The following is a 13,907-nucleotide window of genomic DNA, read 5'->3' on the forward strand; positions in this document are numbered from 1 at the left end:
TTTAAAGGTGTAGTGAAATGAAAAATACGTTTTTCACACTTTTAGACCATATCCGTGGTCATCATATGGGCATACCTAACAATGGATGCCAAAAAAATGGGAAAATTCTCATTTGTGTGTTTTTATATCAAAAGTCCATACAAAATATTTGTTATTACTTCCTGAAAACGAAAACGTGCTGCGTGATGACGTGTCGAGGCCCACAGCGATAAAAGCCAATACAAATGAAGCTCACCCGTTTAATTTCCCATATCTCCGCATCCGTCCAGCACAGGCTGCACAGCTGCTACTGATTACAGAAATCTTCCGTTTTTATTCCCATTCAAGATAACATCCAGAGAGTGTATTACTCGGTTTCAACTTAATCATCACGCTAAAAAATGTATCTGAAAACATTATAGGGTAGAAATAAGCCACATAAGAGTAAACTGGTAAAGCTGGCCGACTATCTGATTTGTAAACAAACATCCACACGCTGTCCTGCGTAGCATAGCTACCGTCCCTAGCTACCGTCCCATCCCCTGAAGGGATGCGACGCTCTGATTGGTTCAGAAACTTCATAGCGGTGTTTCAACTTGAGACCGTCTGAAACTTCAAAATAAAATGTCCACCATTTCCGTTTCACTACGCCTTTAAGTTAAAACTCAGTGAGAGTTACAGGTTTGCACTGCAGAAAATTTATTTTTTTGAGGACTGTGGTTGCTTTAAGTTGATGTAAACCTCAGTGAGAGGTGCAGGTATATTTGCACTAAATGCACAGTATGTTGTTGTTTATTTTCTTATGTGGACCTGGACCTAACCTCAGGGAGTTACAGGTTAACCCATTTAGGACTCTAAAAACCTATGTTTCTATGCCAGCGGTGAGTATTTCATGTCAAGGAGGACCCCAAACATTATATGTATTCGGCTGCCGACCCCCATCTGAAAATGTTGTTCCTTCCAGGAACCGCCCGGAAGCAAAGATATTAGTTAAAATGTTCACTGTGAAAGAATATATATTCAAAGACTTCCACACATTTTCACAATTAGAAAAGAATAGCAGATCTACAAGCTTGTATCGCTATGAGCTTATAGATCTGCTATTTTTCAATAGCTAAAGTTTCAAACTGTCAAAGAAGCTGTCTATTGTGTCTTAAAATAAACACTACAGTATCTTGAATGAATCAGAAGTCTTGTTATTGTGGTAATTGCACATTACAGTATCATTACAAGTACAAGCAACAAATTTCCTCAAACTCAACAGTGACAAAACCGAGGTAGTCCTCATTGGTTCAAAATCCACACTCACCAAGCAACCCAGTTTTACCCTCACCATTGACAACTCAACGGTTTCCCCCTCCCCTCAGGTTAAGAGTCTGGGTGTCGTCCTCGACAGCACCCTATCCTTCCACACCCATATCAACAACACCATCCGGTCTGCCTACTTCCATCTCAGAAATATCAACCGCCTCCGCCCCTCACTCACTCCCCACAGTGCCGCAATCCTGGTTCACTCTCTCGTCACCTCCCGCTTGGACTACTGTAATTCCCTTATTTTTGGTCTCCCCCACCAACTCCTCCATAAACTCCAACTGGTCCAGAACGCTGCTGCCTGTATCGTCACCAGAACCCCTGTCATCAGTCACATCACCCCTGTACTTCACCAACTCCACTGGCTTCCCATCAAACACCGCATAGACTACAAGATCCTCATCCATACATTCAAAGCCATTCATAACCTCGCCCCCCCCATACCTGTCTGACCTTGTCCATGTCAACATTCCCACCCGGTCTCTTAGGTCTGCCTCCTCCATCACTCTGAAAGTCCTCCCAGCCCGTCTCTCCACCATGGGGACAAGAGCCTTCAGCCGCTCTGCCCCTCACCTCTGGAACTCCCTCCCCCCTGATATTAGAAACATGGACTCTTATTACCATTTTCCAAACTCACCTCAAAACCCACGTGTCCAGGCAGGCATATGGCTGACCTCTGCTACAGGCTGTTATGTTATGTTTTGCTTCTTTTTTTTTTTTCACTTAATTTTTATTGAAGAAAAAACAGACAAAATAACCAAAAACCAAAAGACAAGACAGGAAAAAAAAGAACAAAAAGAGGAAGACAAAAACAAAAACAAAAAAGACAAAGCTGCATTTTTCATATTACAAGATACATTCATTGAAATCCTATTGCATTATCACTAGGCTGAGAGAAGAGATCCCACTTTTCCCACATTTTATAGAACTTATCCTTTTGTAGTCTAAGTATGAATGTTAGCTTTTCCATAACATACAGTTCCTCAGTAATGTCCATCCAATGTTCTTTCGTTGGTGGGTCCTGTTGGTACCAGCGTCGTGTGATCGCTTTCTTACTTGTCGCTAAGAGGATCTTGATTAAATATTTATCATGTATTAGAAACTCTTCAGGGATATTTCCCAGCAGTAAGAAGGAACAAGTCAGAGGTATCTCAAAACACAGAATGGTCTCCAAGGTGGAGTGGATATCCTGCCAGTATTTCTGAATTTTAGGACAGGTCCAGAATATATGAGCGTGGCCCGCTCCCATGTGGCCACACTGTCTCCAGCATGGCTGATCTGTTTTCAATTGTCTTGACTTAATTTTAGGTGTAATAAAGAATCTCATTAGGTTCTTCCAACAGAATTCTCTCCACATTCTAGAGTTGGTGGACGTAATTTGTGTTTTGCACATATTTACCCATTCCTCTGTAGTGATGGTAATCTCCAACTCTTTTTCCCAATTAGTTTTAATGTATTCTGTGGAGTTGGCCCTAGCTGAAACCAAGGCATTGTATACACTAGACACTACTTTTTTGGACTCTTGCTTATATGCCTGAATAAAAACCTGTATGAGATCGTTTGAGGCCACCGGCTCGGAAGCTTTCACCTCCCCCATGAAGTACTCTCGTACTTGAAGGTATCTAAAAAAATCCTTGTTATCTATACACATACACCTATTTTTCAATTGTTCAAAATTCAAAAACACATTACCATTCATGGCAGTACAATAAGAGGAAAAACCATACCGAGCCCATCGCCTGAAAGTTTGATCATACACACCAGGCTTAAAATCTGGATCGTAAGCGGGCCACCTCAACACCCTGATTGTCCTCTCCATTCTGAACTGTTTCACGACTTTGAACCAGATATTTAAAGTAAATATTGTGAATGGGTCTAAGATATCATAGTAGGACTTAGCCTGATCTTTATTCCCAATTAAAGTCTGAATAGGGATGTTGATTGAATTAATTTCCAAAGCTTTCCATTTTGCCTCACATTCATCATCACACCAACATATTAAAGGTCTTAATTGAGACGCATAATAGTAATCCCTCAGGTTAGGAAGGGATAGTCCCCCTCTTTCTTTAGGGAGTTGTAAAGTTTGGAATCTGATTCTCGGTTTTTTTCCGTTCCAGATAAATCTAGATATCATTTTGTCCCATTCACAACCTCCACTGGTAGAGACTGAAATAAATATAATATCCTAGGTACAACATTCATCTTGACTGCTTCTATTCTAGAACTTAAGTCCAAGGGTGACAGAGACCATCTCTCTATATCTTTTTTAATTTGTGTGATTATGGGTTGATAATTTGCTTCATAGAGTTTAGATAGGTCCTTAGTCAACCTTATTCCCAGATATTTAATTGATTTCGAGTTCCAATTGAAAGGGTAACGCTCTTTTGTTTCTTTTGAGGGCTTGTAATTATAAGAGAGTATCTGTGTTTTATCCACATTGAGTTCATAGCCTGAGAACCGACCATACATTTCCAAGGAGCTCATTAATTTGGGGAGGCATCCATCCGGATTTTTTAAATAAATTAATAAATCATCTGCATATAAAGCTAGCTTCTGCTCATCATCATTTATAGGGATTCCCTGTATTTGAGGGTCTTCTCTGATTGCCTGGGCCAGAGGTTCTATAAAAATGGCGAACAGTCCTGGACTGCAGACGCACCCCTGACGGACGCCACGTGACAGAGTGAACTGGTTTGATAGGTGTCCATTTATTTTAACTCTTGCTGTGGGTTTTGTGTACAAAGTTTGGAAACCCAATTGATTCTTCAGTAAAGCCACATTTTTTAAGTATCAGGAACAAGAAGTCCCACGAAACAGTGTTGTATGCTTTAAACGCATCGAGGCTTACTAAGACCAAGCTTATTTTATGTTGTTTTATGTGATTCATGACATGTATGTGTTTGGCGTCCGCGGATGAAGCCAGTCTGGCAAGTTTCGATAATCTCGGACAAAAAGGTGTTCATGCGTTGTGCCATGATTGAGGCATATAATTTATAATCAACGTTCAGAATAGATATTGGCCTATATGAGCCACATAGGTCCTTATCTTTGCCCTCCTTAGGAATTACTGTTATGATTGCTTCGCTCCATGAGGGAGGGATTACTCCCTCCTTGAGAGTAAAATTAAAAGATGACAGGAGTAAAGGCAGGATGTCTATCCGAAAAGTTTTAAACCATTCTGCTGGTAGGCCATCACTGCCTGGTGATTTATTTGATTTGAGATTAGAAATTGCCTTCTCTATTTCCTCTGCTGTTATTTTTGCAGTCATGATTTTATTTTCTCCTACTCCAATATAGGGGAGGTCTAAGGAATCCAGGAAAGATGTTGCTGCTTCCTCATTCATTTGAAATGGTTGCGTGTACAGATTTCTATAATATGTCTCAAAGGCTCTCTCGATATCATCCAGATTACTATAAATTTCTCCTGTTTGAGGGTCTTTTATTTTATGGATTGTGTTATGAATCTGTTGTTTACGTAGCCGCCTGGCCAGTATTTTCGTAGCCTTTGGGCCTGATTCATAAAACGTTTGTCTAATAAATCTGCATTTTTTTCTCATAGTCATTCTTATAGACATCATCAATTTCCTTCCTAACTCCCTTAATCTGTTGTAATAACTGATTATCTTGCTTGTCCATATGTTGTTGTTCCAATTGTTTTAATTTTGTGGTTAATTGTTGATGTTTGAAAACTTTTGCCTTCTTTAAAGTTGAAGCAATGGCAATCATCTTTCCTCTAGTATCACTGGGTTCACCTCACCATTATCATTGTCCTGTATATAAGTTGTAATTTCGGATTTGATGCCCTCAGTGAGTAATTTATTATTTAGAATTCCTGTATTGAGTCTCCATAGCGTATTTCTTGGTCTGCTGTCCAGATGTAAAGTCAAATAAACAGCAGCATGGTCAGATATATCAGTTGAACCCAATGTGCAATCTCTTATTCTATGTCTGTCACCCTTAAACATGAAAATATAGTCAATTCTTCTGTGTACAGAGTGAGGCACTGAAAAGTGTGTGTAGTCTCTCTCGGACGGATGGAATTCTCGCCAAACATCAAACATACCTGATTCCTCCAGTAGAGCATTTATTGTTTTTGTTTGTGGAGATGTAATTACCTTTGTATTTGTTGTGTCCAATTTACTAAGTATATTATTTGCATCTGTTGCACAGATCAATATTCCCTCAGACTCTGTTGTTATCAAATCGAAAATATGTTTAAAAAATAACTTGTTACTCCCTGGATGGGCATAGATATTCAGTAACGTTACCACACAGCCCTCAAGTTTACATTTCACCATGACATATCTTCCTTCTTTATCATTATATTCTTTTATAATTTCTACATTTAAAGAGTTTGGAATCAATACAGCCACACCACGCTTATTTTCCGATTTAAAAGAGCTGTAGAAAGTATTCCTGAACCCAAACTTTTTCAGTTTCTCATGTTCCGTCCGAGAGAGATGAGTTTCCTGTAAAAATATTATTTGTGCCTTTTCACGTTTCATCTTACTAATGACTTTGCTCCGTTTAACTGGATTATTCAGCCCATTTACATTGAGAGATATCAGCTTAAAATTTCTATTTGCCATTGTACTTGGTTTTCACAGTAATAATGATGTATACAGCCCACAAAAACGCATAAAGAAAAAAAGAAAGTAGAAAGAACGGATGAACAACAGACATAAAACACAAAGCACCAGGTGGCTTCCAAGAAAAAAAAAGTATGCTCTTGCCACCTCATGTTGTAAGCCGATGGAATGGTGGGGGGGGAAACTACACTAAAGTGAAGGCCCCCGCTGTATGTGGAAAAAAAACTCAGCTAAAATCCACACAAGCTGTGTCCACTAGGCATGCCTGCACAATTCTCCTTCGGTTTATATATGATCTACAGGAGTCAGTTTAAATCTACAGAAAATAAAAATGAAATATACGAGAAAAACGAACAGATATGTGAGGATAAACTATGCCTAGAAATTCCCTTGTATCCATGCACCTAACTCCAGTTAATGGTCACTCATTTCACGAGTGGACAGGACAGTATTGGCTAAAAGAAAAGTTGAGTCAAAGTTGAGTCAAAACTGTCCCGTAAACGCCTCTACTCCAGCCTTTACTCTAACTAAACCCGCTCGCCTAGATCCAAAATAGAAAAGAAAAAAAAGAAAAAGCCTACAATCAAATAAAGGCTTGGCAGGAGGGAGGGTGAGATAAGAGCCAAACACCAAAGGTCATATCGAGTTATTATGTTAGTTTCCTTCTATACTCCCCTCCGACCTTGTCTTGATAAATTAACCTGCGATGTAAATCATAAAATGAAAACAGCCGTGCATGCACCCTGCAGGCCGAGCGTAATTAGGCGGACTATGTAGTAGAAAAAAGAGAAAGAGGGCCCTGTCGGCAATAATTCAGTACATCTATGTCAGTGACGATTGGTCAAGAAAGAAAAAGAAACAGAAGGCCTAGGTCAGAGCCTCTAGGAAAATATTTCCAAAGCAGTCCCAATCCCCGCCGATCTACGACCCTGTATGGGAGACAGAGAGGATCGTCCAAATCCCGTGTAGGACGTATACAATGAAAAAAGAAAAAGGAAGCTGAGCTAAAGCAAAAGGGGGGAGATAAAAAAAAAACATATTCCGTTATCACCGCTGGACTAAAAAAAATCAATCTCAAATGCCCGGCCTAACCAAGGTAATATAAAGAAGAAAAAAGTAGCCTATGAACCCCCAAACAGAACCGTTATTATATGTAGGCAGTAGGCTCCATTCAATCTCCACCTCGTCCCAACAGCTCAAACCACGGTGTATTAATCAAAAGGATTATCCTCAGCTGTGCGTGCAGGCCACGCGTAATTGAAAAACAATTAGATGCGGTAAGAAAGGAAAAAAAAAAACCCCGTAATACACACTACAGTAAACATATACATACATGTGCAACATACACAATAAACGCATTTACATACATTCATTCCATACACTCACACACATACATATACACAGGCCATACATACAAATATATATAGCCCATATATATATACACATAAATTGAAAAGAAAAAAAAACAAAGCATATACGTCTACCTCTGTCAGCAACGGAATATATAACCAATAAACTAAACCGCACAGTAAAGCCTCTATGAAATAATAACATCGGCCCAAGGCCCCTCCAAGAAAGTAATAATATTAAATTCAAAAAGGCTCATCAATCCAATAGGAAATCCAAGCAAAAATACCCTAAGTGAGCTCTGGATTCATTCGGTACTTATCTTTCTCCTCTTATTTAGTTTGCCCCCACTGGAAAGCCTTAAGTTTTTCCTTCGCTCGTAGAACTGCTTCTCTGCGGCCCGGCTTCTCTCCAGTGCGTTGCCACGGCATTCTCCGCTGTAGACGAGCCGTCATCTCCTCTGCGGGGGAGGCCGCCGGTGGTCCCGGTTCCTCCACGGCGATTCCTCTCTTGACGAGCTCCTCCGTGGCTTCTTTTGCGCTGCCGTATGTGCGTTTGCCGTCGGCCCACTTGATGCAGATCATGGCGCCCGGTGTTTGGAACTTTATTCCCGCTTTCAGTAAAGCCACTTTGATTCCGCGATACTCTCGTCTCTTCTGCATCACTGCAGTCGGGTAGTCATGGTCGAAATTTAGGCGTTTGTCTGCGACTTCAATTTTCGTTTGCCATGCTTTCCTGAGGATCATCTCCTTGGTACTGAACTGAAGAAAATGTATCACGATGGATCTCGGTGGAAACTCTGGTCCTCGCTTTTGGGCTAAGGATCTGTGAGCCCTCTGTATCTGTAGGTCGGTGTCTGGTGGGAGGGAGAGTCCTGATATCAGCAGTTTGCCAATAAACTCCTGGACAGTACTGTCTTTCTCACTATCCTCTGCTAAATTATAGACACGCATGTTGTTTCTCCTTGATCTTCCTTCTAATTCAACCAGGGATTCTTGCAGAATTCGCTGTTGTTCCAGAGACCAGAGCAGAGCTTCTTTTACTGCACCGTTCCACCTTTCCGTCTCTTCGATACGGGCCTCCGCCTCGCCGACTCTTGTGTCTTGTTTCTGGGCTTCTTTTGCGGTGTCCTCAAATTTCTTCGTTACATCTTGTCTGAGGTCTTTAAGGTCTGCCATCAGTTCTTTTTTTAAATCTTCTTTAAAAGAGCTTAACTCACTGGTCAGATCCTTTTTAAAGTCTCTTATTTCTTTGGTGATGTTTTCGAGGGCCTTCTGGAGTAAACCACCTGTTGCTCCCTCGTTGCCAACATCCATTTGCCCCGCGTGTCTTTCTCCGTCCATTTCGTTGATTTCGGTGGTTTTTTCCCGTATATTTCTCACTGTATGACTCCTTGTTTGTCTCCTCTCATTCATTCCAAAAGGAAATTTGCAATTAAAACATTTAAATTCGATTTTAGAGAGTTTTATGTATTTTACCGGAGAGAGCTGAAAAGTCAAGCAGCCATGTGCTTAGCCACTCCTACCGGAAGTCCCGTTATGTTTTGCTTTTAAATATGTTTGTATAAACTGTTTTAACCTGTTGTACAGCGACCTTGAGTGCCCTGAAAGGCGCCTTATAAATAAAATGTATTATTATTAAGGTATGACAATGAAAGAAAAATGGGGTAAAATAAGTGGTTACTCAACGAAAACAAAAAGTACTCATATCGACTCGGTATTGGCGAGTACTTAAAAGAAAGTACTCTTCATCATCATCATTTTTCGACCGCGGTCAAGATCATGGATTCCACAATGCTATGCCAGACTTCCCGGTCCTTCATTGCCACCCCCAGTTCCTGCCTACTGAAGCACCGGTCCTTCATTGCCACCCCCAGTTCCTGCTTACTGAAGTCCCTAGCGATGACATCAGGGAACGACAGCCCTGAGGCAGGACTCCAGAGAAGAAGGGAAGATATAACCTCATTGTCAGCTCTGTAGCAGTGGCCGGCAAACTGCGCTCTTCTGCAGAGGCGTCTGGGAGAAATGCGAGGCCCTGTGCGATGTGTTTTGGGGGAACATGTGCGCGCGCGTTAGCGTTAGCGTTACTTTTGCCTTCACTTTCCTATTTGTTATAAATATTAAGTATCACATTTGCTTGATTGCCTGCAGACAGTTTGTGATCGATCAAAATTCAAAATCAATTAGAAAATTGTGAAATCATGACACTGACTGACTAGACTCACTAGAGAGAGAGAGAGAGAGAGAGAGAGATCGTCGGTCCATGCGTGACTAATTATTTGAAATAAAACCTTTTTTGTCCACACACAGTCCTACATGACATGACGGCATACCTTTTCACTTCACTCGAGTGGCAAGTCGTTTTGTTTGTGAGCGGGAGCGGTTGTGCACTATAGCCTGGCTACATGTGTTCAACTTGTTTTTGTTTCGTTTCCATTGGGTGTATAATTCGACTGCGTTGCGCGGTCGCGCGGCCGATCTACAAGCTCACAACGCGTCACGCTGCAACGCATTGTGAGCTTGCTCTAATTCTGCAGCGCAAGCTAGCACGGCACTGCGCAGCGCAAAGGGGGACAACAGGGGGCCCCACGACCGGACGGCCGGGCGTTGCTTAACGGGAGGATGAATAAAGCCAAATTCCAATACCGCAACTTTCACACTCGCTCACTCCCCTCGCGTCCTCCACTCGCTCCTCGGCTCCGCCCCCAGCGAGGAGGAGTGGAGGAGGAGAGGATTCAATGCGAGGACAGAGTGGTGGAGTGGATTTGCCAGTTTGCCTCTAGAATCGGAATGTACTCCGCTGTCATTTCAAAGCGACGGCACATTCCGCGATCACTTATGACATGAATCAATTCAATTCAATTTAAAGGGCTTTATTGGCATGGGAAAACATACGTTTACATTGCCAAAGCAAAAGTGGTGGAACAATACAGTGTCACACAGCTGGATCACTGGAACTCTGAACCCAGAGCCATACAGTCTACAGAATAGACAATTCATTTTTGTGCATGTAACCGAGGCCAATGTGTATGTATTGGTAACATGTGCAACAAGGCTATTTATTCCTGAAATAGTGAATAAGCGCCAGGATGCGCACACTTTTATATCATATGATTGTGAATGTGAAGGGAATTCCTGACCTGCCCGCAGCCCGCGTTCCTTTTTGCTCGTATAAATACCCCCCCCCCCCCCCCCCCCCTCCTCGGACAGTCCCTCCTCCGACAGTCTTTGCAAATAACGGACACTATAACAGGAATTATTATAGGTAGTCTCTCTGACTTACATATTCAGTTCAGTCCACATATAAATAAATACATATTTGTCGCCGTCATTCATAGCAGTCTGTGCATTCAGGCATGCACAGAGAGAAATTAACTATAGCTTTTGAGGTGCGCACAATATAGCCTACTTTTATTATGCTTATATCACACAACGCAATAAAGCCAGTGGCTTGTTGTGGTCCTTTCACTTTCACATAGGCTATACATAGGCTACTGTATCATTCTGAAGCTCTGCTCTATTAATTCAGCGAAAATGTGTCTCTTCAACAAACAGCAAAGCTTTTTAGTTTAATGTGTGTGCGTGCATGTGTGAAGCGCAGGGTGTGTTGGACCCCCCGGCTTGTAGCGGTGACAAGGCAGAGATGCACTTTGGTTCTGTGTTGAGTGTAGACGTGCCACTGTTGGGTGTGTCTGACGTGGAATGGGAAAAGAACCCTATAAACGTTGTTGAAAGTGAGGAATGCTGTAAGAAGGCTGGAATAATCACTTGTACAAAGCTCATTATTATAATATGTAACTGGATCTTGGATGTTATTTAGCTTTAAGTAATTAGTGTAAAAAATCACAATGAAATGAGGGGGCGCTCTTCATCATCGTACATCAATTTATGTTAGCGGACATTTGACATTGCTACATAAGGTGGTCCCTTATTGGCCAATTAAGCACTGCTCCCACCAACATGTGATTGGTTAGCCAATTTGCTCATATGACGTAAGTTTTCCCTTCAATGTCAATGGCGTTTAATCATGGCAAATCTTGAGACATGTGGGGGGGGGGGGGGGGGGAAATCACACCCGTGTGAAGTGAGGGGCGCTCTTATCATCGTACATCATCATGACCTAACATGTCGATTTGCTCGTCCACATATGACGTACATTCTCCATTCATTGTCAATGGGAATTTAATGTTTGTGTAAGACGAAATCTACACTAATAGCTGAATATAGGAGGGGCTAGCGCCCCTCAAAAATAACATGAACCAGGCTTGTCGTTGATGGCTTAAGAGGTATACCATCACCTTTCACACCAAAGGGCATGATTGAAACGATACAGGCCATTCCACTCCTGGCCACATGACACCCTCATCATCAAAACATCCCCCCACATTACCCGCTGGTTCACCTGCTGAGCACAGTCCAGTGGTGATGTTCTTGAGCCTTCCTGACTTTGACCACCTCCTGAAGCCAGCTGAGCCAATATGTTGTCTTCAGACGTTTCTGTTTGCCATCCAGATGCTGGTACAGAAGCTGTTTCAGACGACGCTTCACTGGAGAGAAATGGGGAGGACAAATGCACACGCACACACGCACGCACATAGTGAGAGAGAGAGAGAGAGAGGGGGAGAGAGAGAGAGAGAGAGAGAGACAGAGAGACAGAGAGAGAGAGATGAATTTAGAAAAGCCATCCTTTAATGACTCAAATACACAGGGAAGACAAGACATATTTGAATATTCTCATTTCTAACCACACCTGGTTAGAACTCCATAGACAAATACAAAACCGAAAAAGTTAAAAATCATCCATCTTTAAAATGCATTGATTTAAGTTGTTAGTACTGCAAATATTATCTGACAAAGAGAATCACTAGTGTCAGACACATGTTAGATATTATTCCAAGGGGGACAGGGGCTCTGGGGGGAGATCTCATATGGGACGTACTGACAGCGTGTTCAGTCCAGCGCTGCAGACAGTCTCTGACCACCACGGTCAGTCTGTGCTCTGTCCTCATGCGTAGCTTCAGCTGGTGTCCAGCGCTCCGTCTCCAGTGTCTCATGGTTGTGAGGAGGACTCTGCTGTGGGCGTGTCTCTGGGCCAGATGCTTCATCTCCTCGTGTGACTGGATGTAACTCCGCCATGCCATAAACACCCTGGAACATGGACAACATCAGGCATTACTGGGCTGCTGCTGCACCCTGGAACATGGACAACATCAGGCATTACTGGGCTGCTGCTGCACCCTGGAACATGGACAACATCAGGCATTACTGGGCTGCTGCGGCACCCTGGAACATGGACAACATCAGGCATTACTGGGCTGCTGCTGCACCCTGGAACATGGACAACATCAGGCATTACTGGGCTGCTGCTGCACCCTGGAACATGGACAACATCAGGCATTACTGGGCTGCTGCTGCACCCTGGAACATGGATAACATCAGGCATTACTGGGCTGCTGCTGCTGCTGTTGGCAGCAGATGTCCACCTGAGCTTTTAACCCATTTTGACCTGAGATCAGATTCTAAAAATGTCTTCTACATCCTGACAGTTTTCTGAAAAAGCTATGTTTCTATGTCAGTGGTTCTTCGATTTTTCAAAAATAGCAGACCTACAAGCTCGTAGCGCACCACTCGGTGGCGCGCTACGAGCTTGTAGATCTGCTATTTTTCAATAGCTAAAGCATAACATAATGCTAACACCAAAAGGGGTTCCCGCCCAAAATGGGTTGTAACATTTATGCATGTTGACAGCTTAGAATACAGCTTTTTCAAAGACAAATGTTTGTAGCAGTTTTGAAATAAAAAGCCCCAAATACATTAAATAAGACATGAAAAAGTTGACAAATGCAAATATATACATAATATTATTAAAAAAAAAGAATAAAATGAAATTTGTTAAAGTAGATTGTTTAGAACTGATTGGAAATAGAGTGGTATTTTGTTGCATTCAAGCTATACGGTATTGTTGGATTTTTAGCATGAATGCAGTCTAAACCTATTCCAATGCAATCACATGGGTGGCAGTGGCTCAGGGGTAGAGTGGCCGGTAGAGCAGCCGGATGGCAACTGCGAGATTCTCAGTTAGATCCCGGGCTCCCCCAGAGGGAGTTAGTGTCGAAGTGTCCTTGAGCAAGACGGTAAACAAACCCCTAACTGCTCACGATGTGCAGGTTGGTGCCTGCCTTGCATGGTTTCCTCCGCCATGTGTGTGTTTGTGTGTGTGTGTGTGTGTGTGTGTGTGTGTGTGTGTGTGTGTGTGTGTGTGTGTGTGTGTGTGTGTGTGTGTGTGTGTGTTCAATAACAGGGGTCTCAAAGTGAATGGGTGAATCTATGTAAAGCGCACAATCTATGTAAAGCACCTTGGATAAAACCCAGAGGAAAAATCTATGTCTCATTTAAAGCTGATCTATTGCTTCTGAGACAGAAAGGAGCTAAACATTTTGTTTCTCATTTGTGTTTCATTTGTAGACCACTTATGTCTCGTTTACTGCTCCTAAAATCCCTTAGGAGCAATAAGGGGAGCTTTATTTGAGATTATAGTGAGATTATAGTGAGAGAAATATGAGACGTAGAGGAGATCTCTCTATTGGCTACTTTAAGTCTCGTTAGTGTCCGATTCTTATGGAGCCACAAATAAGCAACAACTGACTAGCTTTAGTTGAGATTACAGTGAGACAGAAATGAG

This window comes from Electrona antarctica, assembly GCF_951216825.1.
Source record: "Electrona antarctica genome assembly, contig: scaffold_573, whole genome shotgun sequence".
Lineage (NCBI taxonomy): Eukaryota > Metazoa > Chordata > Actinopteri > Myctophiformes > Myctophidae > Electrona > Electrona antarctica.